Below are 10,774 nucleotides of genomic sequence, written 5' to 3'. Positions count from 1 at the left end.
GTGGAAGGAGGTGAGGGAGGAATGGGGCACGAGCCCCCGATGGGAAGGACTGGGCTGGCTCTGTGGGTTTCTGGGTGTGGAACCTCTCCTGCAGCCCCCCAATTGCCCCCTCTCCCCAGATGGCAGCCTGCGGCAAGTGCAGCCGGGCTGATGGCCGAGTGCTGTGATGTGCCCAGTGTGGGCATTCCGGGCACTCCAAGCCAGGACTGCTTTGCAAGCGGGGCACCCTTGAGAACTGTCTGTCCGGGGTGGGGGTCGGGTCCCTTTAAGCACAGCCCTCGGCTAGCCTGAGGCAGCAGCTCCATGCTCTAAGTCCTCCTCTGATGCCCTGCCGGCACTGCTTCCGGCCAGCCTTAACCCCGGTTCAGGGTCCACTCAATGTGGACATGCTAGTTTGAATTAGCAAAATGCTAATTTGAACTAGTTTTTTAGTCTGGATCCGTTAGTTCGAATTCGTTTAGTTCGAATTAGCGCTGTAGTGTAGACATACCCTGGGAGATTTACCCTTGTGCAGTTAGACCATCACTGACTGCTTTAGTAAATCTCACCTCACAGGTGCAGTTCAACCTTCCTTTGCTACTTTTGTTGTTGTTGTTGTTGTGTGTCTCAGTGGGGTCCCTGTCACAGATTTTAAATGATGAAGATGCTTGTTAGAAAGTTCTGGCCCAGGTTAAATAGAAATGTTACTAAATTACTCTCATCTGTCCCGCCAATACAATTGCAGAGGAAGTAAAGTAAATTGTGTCTTATCTGTTTTTTTTTCTTGCCCTGCTGTTTCCAGTCAACAGCACTAGTTCGGTGCTAGATAACTGGTCTGAAAAACTCATTAACATGTAACTTTCATGCTGGGACCAAAACCCACTATCCCCGGAATAGGCAGTCTCCTCTGGGACTGATATTGCTGCTTCTCCTCAATTAGTCACCACAGAAGCACAAACTGAGCATTGTCTCAGCCTGCATTCTGATCAGGGCCGGATTAAGTGGGGGGGCTAGCCGGGCAACTGCCCGGGGCACCAACCTCTGGGGGGCGCCTGATGGCAGCTGTAAGGGACGCCGTGTGCCTGGGGGCAGAGCCGCACATGCGTCACGCACCCACTGCTCGGGACACCGGAATGACTTGAGCTAGCCTTGGTTCTGATCCCTCCCACCTGCAGTGACCGAGTGACATCCCTTCTTAAGCTTTATCTGTGTTGTGCCAGTGAAAGAGGACTTTGGTCTGTGAAATCTTCCTTCTTCCCAGCATTTCCTTCTCAGATGTATGATCTCTAGACAATTTGTTCCTCCAAGCTTTTCATAATGCTGCAGTTACCACTATCTTTGAACATCAGCACAAGCACTCAACATAGAATCATAGAATCATAGAATAATAGGACTGGAAGGGACCTCGAGAGGTCATCGAGTCCAGCCCCCCGCCCTCAAGGCAGGACCAAGCTCCATCTACACCATCCCTGACAGATGTCTATCTAACCTGTTCTTAAATATCTCCAGAGAGGGAGATTCCACCACCTCCCTTGGCAATTTATTCCAATATTTGACCACCCTGACAGTTAGGAATTTTTTCCTAATGTCCAATCTAAACCTCCCCTGCTGCACTTTAAGCCCATTACTCCTTGTCCTGTCCTCAGAAACCAAGAGGAACAAATTTTCGCCTTCCTCCTTGTGACACCCTTTTAGATATTTGAAAACCGCTATCATGTCCCCCCTTAATCTTCTTTTTTCCAAACTAAACATGGAAGCCAGTTTAGGGATGTAAGCGACTAATCGACTAGTTGACTGTTTAACAAAAGCTTATCCGATAGTCGACACACTAGTTGACTAGTCACTCCCCCCCTTGCTGCCTCTACCACAAAAAGACAGCAAAGGGAGGGAAGAGGAGAGGGAAGAGGAGAGGGTGCTAAAAAGCCAGTCCCCTTCTCCTCTGCTCCAGCTGCATGGGAGGTTTCAGGGGCGCAGCAGTGGCATTCCAACTTTGAAATGTACCAGAGTCCCCACTGGACTCGGGTACATTTCAAAGCAGAAGCGCTGCATGGAGCCTGGGGCCAACAGGGGACTCCCCGCTGCCCCCAGGCTCCAGATGGCATTTCAATCATTTCAAAGGCAGAATGCGCTAGTCTGTATTGACTAATTGAATAGTCAATGGAAATCCCATCGACTATTCAATTAGTTAAATAATGAAAATTTAGCATCCTTAAGCCAGCTCACGCAGGTAAATACAAGGCCTGGGAAAGTAGTGAAAGCCAAGTTTAGCAAGCAGCTAGGCCTATTCTGAGCAACATTACCTGCCAGCTACTGGAAATTTGCGACTGTTTCTCAACTACAGGAATTAGATCTTCCACAAATTTCAGCACAAAATGGTAGTGGTTATAAAGATGAACAGCTTCTATCCCTTATTCACTGCAGTTTAACTGATTTCTATGTGTAAGAGGTGTAGGCAGCGTTCCCTGTAAGCTGTGCACTTGTGCGGCCGCTCAGGAGAGATTCAAATACTGCCCAGTTCATTAGCAGAGAGCCCAGAGCTAGGTTTTGTGTTTCTATTGATGGTGCACAGTCACACATAAATCAGTGCACATAAAATTAATTCCACACATGGATAGAAAAGGTTGGAGGGACCATTGGTTGTAGCATCAGGCACATAGAGGAAAGCACAAAGGACTAATTTTTTTTAAAGATTTTAGTCTTAAGTGATTTTCAGTTTCATTTTCAAAAGTTTTTTCAATTAGACTTAGGCCTGGTCTACATTTTTGTTGACATAATTGCATTGCATAGGGCTGTGACATTGCATAGACCCTGTGCAAGGTCAGCAGATCAACTTAAGCCCCAATATAGACACCAGTAAGTCAATGGACACATTTTTCCACCAACCAATCTACCACTTCTTGAGAGGTGGCTATGCTAAAGCAACAAAAACACTCATCTGCCGCTGCAGCAAGGATCCGCTATTGTGCTGCAGGACTGCAGCTGTGCTGCTGCTGTAGTGATTGTAGTATAGACCTAGCCTTAGGTTTCTAAGTGCCTAAATCACATCGGAAAATGGGATTTATCCATCTAAATCACTTAAGCCTTGAAACCCTTGGTCCCTGTATCAGCAGAGATCCCACCAAGACACACCGGCTCGGTACCAGACAACATGACCAGATTAATATCAAGTTCCCCTGAGGTATCTTCTACTGCAGTCTGTTGGTTTGGTTCAGTTGGCCATGCAACTTCTGAAGCTTCTAGGTAAACAGCCAACAGCAACAACAATCCCAGTACCTACTGTCTGTCCTTGGTCCTCTCTGGAGACAGGGAAGGGGGGTGACTCAGACCTGGTCCAGAATCCTGCAGAGGACTTGAGACATCTGCCTCCTTCCCTGGCTCAGTCCCAACTGATCTATGAGGCCTTCTCTTTTTACTTCCTGTCCCACCCTCGCACTTCTAGTGGGGGCGAGGCTGGTTTGGCTCCACCCATCAGGAACAGTGCTATGGCCCTTCTGGCTCAGAGGGAGGCCACTCTGCCTCCCTACAGAAGTGAACAACTAGTACAATTATAAACTTGCCCATGTACTATTTAGCATGGCTAGTATTTTAAAGACTACTGCTACTTTTCTTATGACCTATCATATCTGAAGTGTTTTGTTTTGATTAAGATGCAGGGCACCATTTTAAAATCATGAGCCACCCACGCATAAAACAAAATATATATCTTGGAACTTCCAAGTGTTTGGAAAGGAAACAAATATCCATGGATCTTAAAACCCTCCTGATATCTCCAAAGAACCCTTGATAATCATTCCTCTATATTTCTGGATCAAACCACAAAAGAGGGTAGATGAGCAATATCTTAGAAACATGGTTGAGTACACATCACTTGAACATGGACAATTAAAAACAGCGTGAAGTCATCTGGGACATAGTGAAATGTGAAGATGTACTAAAACTACATAAGCAATAGAATATTATTTTGAATTTTAAAAGTGGCCCAGAAATTAGCTGCAAGGAATTGAAAGGCATATGAGAGCGGATTTATTTAAAGGACTCAGTTTAACTTTAATTATGATAAAGTCTCTATGAACCTGATTTTCAGAGATGCTAAGTACTCACAGCTCCCATTGGCTTCAAGTGGATTCATACATTCACAATATATCTGAAAATAAGTCCTATATTACAGATTATGTAAGAAGACTGAGAAGTAAAAATTAAAAGTTGCCCTCTAGTTTCTCAAGAGCCACAGAGAATATTGCACATTACAAATCATAGGAGAATTGCCCATTGTTTTACATTTGAAAACGATCCTCTGAAGATAATTTATATGAAAAGCAAATACACAAATTGTCTCTGTACTTTACAAAAGGACACACTGAGAAATATTGGGCACCTCCTCAGCGGAAGATTTCCAGTGGAGAGAGCTCAGAATTTTACAGGGTTAAGCCCTAAACATGGTATCATGTAGCACAGGCTTATGATAGAGCAAGAGAATAAAATAGTATGATATAGCCAAGCAAATGCTGAAAACACAGGCCATATTGCAAAAGCTTTATTATACAGGAAGGGCTCGTCTACATTGGCCCCTTTTCCGGAAGGGGCATGGTAATTTTTGAAATCGCAATAGGGAAATGCGCGGGGGATTTAAATATCCCCCGCGGCATTTAAATAAAAATGTCCGCCGCTTTATTCCAGCTTTTAGAAAAGCCGGAAAAGAGCGTCTACACTGGCCCCGATTCTCCGGAAAAAGCGCCCTTTTCCGGAGGATCTTATTCCTACTTTGAATAAGATCCTCCGGAAAAGGGCGCTTTTTCCGGAGGATCGGGGCCAGTGTAGATGCTCTTTTCCGGCTTTTCTAAAAGCTGGAATAAAGCGGCGGACATTTTTATTTAAATGCCGCGGGGGATATTTAAATCCCCCGCGCATTTCCCTATTGCGATTTCAAAAATTACCATGCCCCTTCCGGAAAAGGGGCCAATGTAGACGTAGCCATCGGGTGTTCAAGTACATGCTTAAAGTGTTTAAGTGCTTTCCTTAAATAAAGGCAACGTAGAAAACAATAAAGCAATGCTTTGATACAATATGCCGAAAAAAGATTCATATGCTATTAACATTATTCAGTTATCAGGCAACTGATATTCAGAGCAGCAAGACTTAAACCAAACAGTAGCAAAGAAAATTAAAGCTTCAAGAATAAAATTGTTTTCCTTGAAAAGTAACTTACAATTAATGCTTCGATGTGTCCAGGAGATCTTGTAGACCACCCCCTATAAAAGGTAGTTCATGTATCGTGCTGATCAACTTGAAAACAAACATGATCCAGGTTCATAGCCTCTTGAAATGAGCATGCTGGTTTTAGGCTGAAGGATACAGGACATGGATATGGGTGACTACGTAGAACATCACATCTAAGGGAATATCAGAGCAGAGCTGGAGCAATCATGGCAACCCAATTCCAGCAAGAAAGTGCAGAGTTAAGAAGAGTTCCTAAAGTCATCACTGAGATCACTTCTGCAACTAATGAAAAGCATTCTGGGATGCAGTTAGAGGTGACACGAACACCAAATTCTTTCTTTGCTTAAGATGTCAATACACTTAGGTCCACTTCGGTGAAGAAAAATATCTTGAGCTGTTCAGAACAACTCCGGAGCATCCACCAGAGGTTATTCCAATCATCATTGCATTTGGAACCCAGGTTTCAAAGACCCACAGCAGTGAGGGGCAACCTAGGCTAGTGAGTGGCCCTACTTCATGTCAAGATTGTCATAACCAAGATGGTCTCCCATGATAGGATAGTTTTATTTACTGCGCTTTCCTACCTAAATTTGCAGGGTGTGCCAATAGAACCATAATAGCACTTTGATTGGATTCAGAGGGAGTGCACGCCTCTCACAATGTTGTGTGCAATTAGCATGTACCTCACTTCAAATGAATGTCACTTTTGTAATATTGGTAGGAAAAAACTATGCATACAAAACCTACCAGAATCTGGCAACCCAGTGCATGGGCAATGGGTAAGCAAAACGTCTTGTGGGCCACACATAGAATCTCAAAAGGCCACTTGCAGCCTGACGGCCACAGGTTGCCCACTATTGACCTACTGTATATTATCCACCAAGAGCTATGCTGTCTCTGCTGATATCTAGCATAGGCAGTTGTAGCCAGGAGCTCCTGTGTGGCCTTGAGCAAGTCATCTAGCAATTGAGTTTCAGATTCTCCTTTTGCAAATGGCAGATGGTGCTTCCAGAGCTTTCATGGGCATTGTGAGGATGAGTTAATATTGATACAGAGCTCTGAAAATATAAAGATCTAAATATTATCTACTCAGTGCCTGCTTGCCACTGTCGAATATGAAAGCCCTAAACTTCTCTTCTTCGTTTCTCATTATCCTTTCCCAACAGCTTAGATGGGAGGAATATGAACTTGGTTCTACATTAAAGCTGCCTCTAGCATGGCACTATCTGAAAAATGGTGTTGTCAGATCCTTATCTGGATCCTGTAATTATCTTAGTGCCAGCGCTCTGACGCAATGGTAAGTGAACCCTATTTTCCTGCTGGGACCCAGCTCATAGGAATGAGCTACACTATTCCTATGATGATACTCAAGCATGTGAGTTTAGAATTCACGAGCATGGATGCAAGTAAATCTCATCCACCCAAGCATTCACTGGATGTGATTACAAGAGATATAGCAACTGAAGCAAAACAAATTGATTTTTCAATTTGAGTGAATGCCTGTGGAAATATTTTTCCATATAGTCCCAGTTCTTTTGTAAGCATATTCTTCATGGGGAAGAAGCCCATGTCTAGGCCACCTGACAGACAGTCATTCACCCTCCAGCTTGAAGCAGATGCTGTGTAGTATCAGCAGGAAGCAAAGGCAGCCTCTCCAGGGGAGTGGTGAGTGTTTCATAGAGCAGCTGGAATGAAATGAAGCTATTAATAGTGAACAAGAAATCAGTTAATGTAGTAACGTGTTTAACAGTATAATGATATAATGTAAAGAAAATATTGTATTCAGACACTACTTCACAGAAGGGAGAGAACATTCCTCCCCCACCCCCACATCAGTGGCAAGAGATCTATCCAACGGCAGCATCTAACATATCTTACTGCTAAATAATGTGTCTGAGTGGAATATTTTTTCTCCCCCACATTGCTAATTAAAAACAGTGGTGGTGTTGCCGGGGCATCTGTAAACGTCTTTGTGCAGCAGACACTTTGTATTCCATTTGTAACAAACTTATCACTCACTGTGACTATCTTCAGCTTAACTAAATCAGACAGATGTTTTCTTAGCAGTTAGCATCCTAGCTGGAAACACAAGCTCTATTCACCACCCATCCCACACTTTCATTCTGTGTGGTGTACTGGGAACCACCTACATGTATTTCAGTCTTTATAATACATTTTCTTCCATTAAGCCAAAGCAGATTTCCTGCAACGTGCAAGTTTATGGCAGAGTTCTATAGCCCTTTTTTGGTGCATGCAGTCATACTTTACATTGCAGCAAAAGAGGCTTAGGTGGGACATTATAAAAAACTTCCCGTCAGAGTAGGTAAGCACCGAAACAAATTGCCTAGGGAGGCTATGGATTCTAAGTCATTGGAATTTAAAAACAGATTAGACCAGTCTTTCCCAATTTTAATTGGCCACGGAACCCATTTAAACTCAAAAAAATTGTGTGGAACCCCTAACAACAGTCTTATAAATGGAGCTGAAAAAGTAGACCACACATAAGTAAGGATAATAATAAACAAATGCTAAACAAAGGCATGAGATCAACATTTAGTTTAATTGTACATATTTTAAAATGAAAAACACATTTAATGTGTATAATAAATAAAGCTCAAAAATTAATATGCATTATATCGGCAGTTATCCTTCAGACGAGATCCAAAACTAGCTTATGTGACAATGACAAAATTTTAATCTTTCGAGAACACTGCTTGCACGCTCCCATACAAGCAACTAGTCTGACAGCTGAGGCTTTTCGACTTTGTCCAATGCGGCGCTAGTATATTCATAATCAGTCACCCACGTGATCCACGCTTCTTGAGAGTAAGTATGGGGATTTATGGTGGTATATATCAGGCAATCACACGACTGACTGTGCGCGGAGTGCTGAGTACTGACATCATAGTCCCTGCTTTCTGGCTAAGCTGTCATTACACAGGGACACTTATTGTGGCAAACACAAATGAAAACTGTTTTCAATAAAATTAATAAATGCTTAATTTTTTTTTTAAACCATAAAGTGTTATTGGCATGGAATTTTCTCACAGAACCCTTATTTTTACTTCGCAGAACCCCAGGGTTCCACAGAACACCATTTGGGAAACACTAGGTTAGACAAACAATTGTCAGGAAAGAAGTAGCTATTTCTTAGCTTAAGTGCAGGGGACTGGAGTAGGTGACCTATTGAGGTCCCTTCCAGTCCTACACTTTTATGATTCTGTAGAAACCCGTTTTTTATTTCACTGCAGTTTTACATCCACTTCTTCAGTCTGGTGATTGAACCAGCCTCAAAATTCAAAGTGAAACTCAGATGAAAATGTCCAGTTTCAAATGTTTGCAGTTCAACTGCAGCAGATTCACAAACCTAAACAAGGCTACTTCTAGACTGCATTGCTATTCTGGGATACCGGAGGTATTACATGAGCTTTTCTGAAAAAAAATTTTTTCAAAAAAAGCGGACATGCTCTTTTCGCCATCCCTGTAAACTTTGTTCTACGATGCATAAGGGATGTGTCGAAAGAGCACTTTTTTCCAAAATTTGGCACCGTGTAGACATGCTAAATTTCAGAAAAGGCTCTTTCAAAAGTAAATTGGAAAAAGATATGCAATTTATTGTACCGTAAGTTGCGTCTTTTGCCAATTTAACTCTGCAGTCTAGACATAAAACACAGCCCAGACTTGGGCTGTGTTTTGAGTCAGAAACAAAAGTAGACAAGTTTCATAATGACAACTATGCATAGCTCCACTTTAAAGAAACTTTTAAAACAGATTTTGCAGACAGAGGGCTAAATTCAGCCCGAGTGCCACTCTACTGATGTCACTGGGTATACCAACACTGAAGTAGCCTGCAAACCAATTCCTTAAAGAAAAAAATAAAATTCTAAGTTACTTCGGAAAGCCATCCATCATAGTGTAGATAGATTTCCAATGTGAACAGGAAGGGTGACAAACTCTGTAGTGTAGACATAGCCTTTTTGGAAAAATGGCCATTTTTCTGAAAAAACGTCACTTATGTCCACACTGCAATCACATTCTTTAAAAAAAAAAAATCGAAAGAACAGAGGGATTTTTCTGACATTGGTAAACCTCTTTCTACAAGGAAAAAGCCTTTTTCCAAAAGAGCTCTTTTGGAAAAAGACATGTGTGAACAGGAAAGAAGAGGAAAAAGCACAGGTGCCCTGGTGGCCACTCTGTCCATAACAATCACAGCTGAAATGCGAGATAGCGGCCACGCTGAATGTAGATCACTTTTTCAATGCACTTTGGCCGTGTGGACGCTCTCTTTCGGAAGAAGTTTTTTCAGAAGATCTCTTCCGGGAAAGCTTCTTCCAAAAGAAGCCTGCAGTCTAGACATAGACATAACTGAGTGAGAAGGACAGGGAACTGTGCATGCAAGGGCTTGGCCACTGGAGATGGGAAGGAGAGAAAAGGGTGCTATATTTTTTCTGATTTTTGCTTCCCCTGCCCCCATCAATTGCTGCTTTGGTTGTTTTGCTTCCTTCTTTCTTCAAGCTTCAGGCTTCTTCCCCTTCCCATTTCTTTCACCCTTTCTGTGCCACAATTATTTATTATCTCCATCTTGTGTCTCTCCACTTCTCTCTTTTCCTGGTGCCTCTACCACAATTTAGTGATCAGTTCTCATGCCGGGGAAGAGAGTAGAAGCATGGTCATCAGCCTTAGCTTACCCTTGACCCAAAGCCCAGAGAGATTCAGCTGCAATATATGCATCCCAGTGCAAAGGGGATCCTCCAGTGGTATAGATGCACTTATATTGTCCCCTCACTGCTGCCCATGTAGCAGGGGAAAAGGGAGGTGGCCATGGGAAATAGGACATTGCTGTAATGTTCCTATCCCACACTGCTGTTTGGCTGTAGTTTTGATTCCTTGGAGACAATTAGCAGTTGCCAAAAATGAGAGCAATCAGAAATCTAACTCAGCTCTGGTGGTGTGGCCTGGCCTTCAGCATCAGCAGATAAAGGGAGTGTAAATGTGAACTTAGTATCTTTATATCCCCGATATGCATTATGTGCAGCCATGTAAGGGGAGGACTGGCTCAAAGATAAGTGTCCTGGAGGGAAAGATGGCAAACTATCATCCATTTTGTGGGGGCTGGTTCTTGAGGTACATAATTTGCTTGGCCTGCCTGGTATCGGTTTCACAATCTCAGTTAGCAAATCCTTGAGCATTTACCAATTGTGACAAAGCCTTGTTTGGTTTTTGTAACCATAGGCAGGCCCTGAAAAAGGAGACATTCGTGATTTTCAGGGACTCATAGGGTACGTCTACACTACAGCGCTAGTTCGAACTAACTTAGTTCGAATTAGTTAATTCGAACTAAGCTAGTTCGAACTAGCGCATCTAGAACTAAAAACTAGTTCGAACTAGCGTTTTGCTAGTTCGAACTAGCGCGTCCACACTGATTGGACGCAGGGGGGCATTTAAGGGCAGCTGAAACCGGTTCTGGCAGGGCATCAGGTCAGCAGTTGCTTTGTGTGGCTGCTGTCTGAGGCTATCTGAGGCTCGTGCTTAAAGGGACCCCCCCTGGACAGCCGGTTCTCAGCTTTTCCTGCTTGCT

This window comes from Pelodiscus sinensis, chromosome 2, assembly GCF_052426305.1.
Source record: "Pelodiscus sinensis isolate ZL-2025 chromosome 2, ASM5242630v1, whole genome shotgun sequence".
NCBI lineage: Eukaryota > Metazoa > Chordata > Testudines > Trionychidae > Pelodiscus > Pelodiscus sinensis.
The sequence above is the reverse complement of the archived record's forward strand: the minus strand, read 5'-3'. Positions refer to the sequence as shown.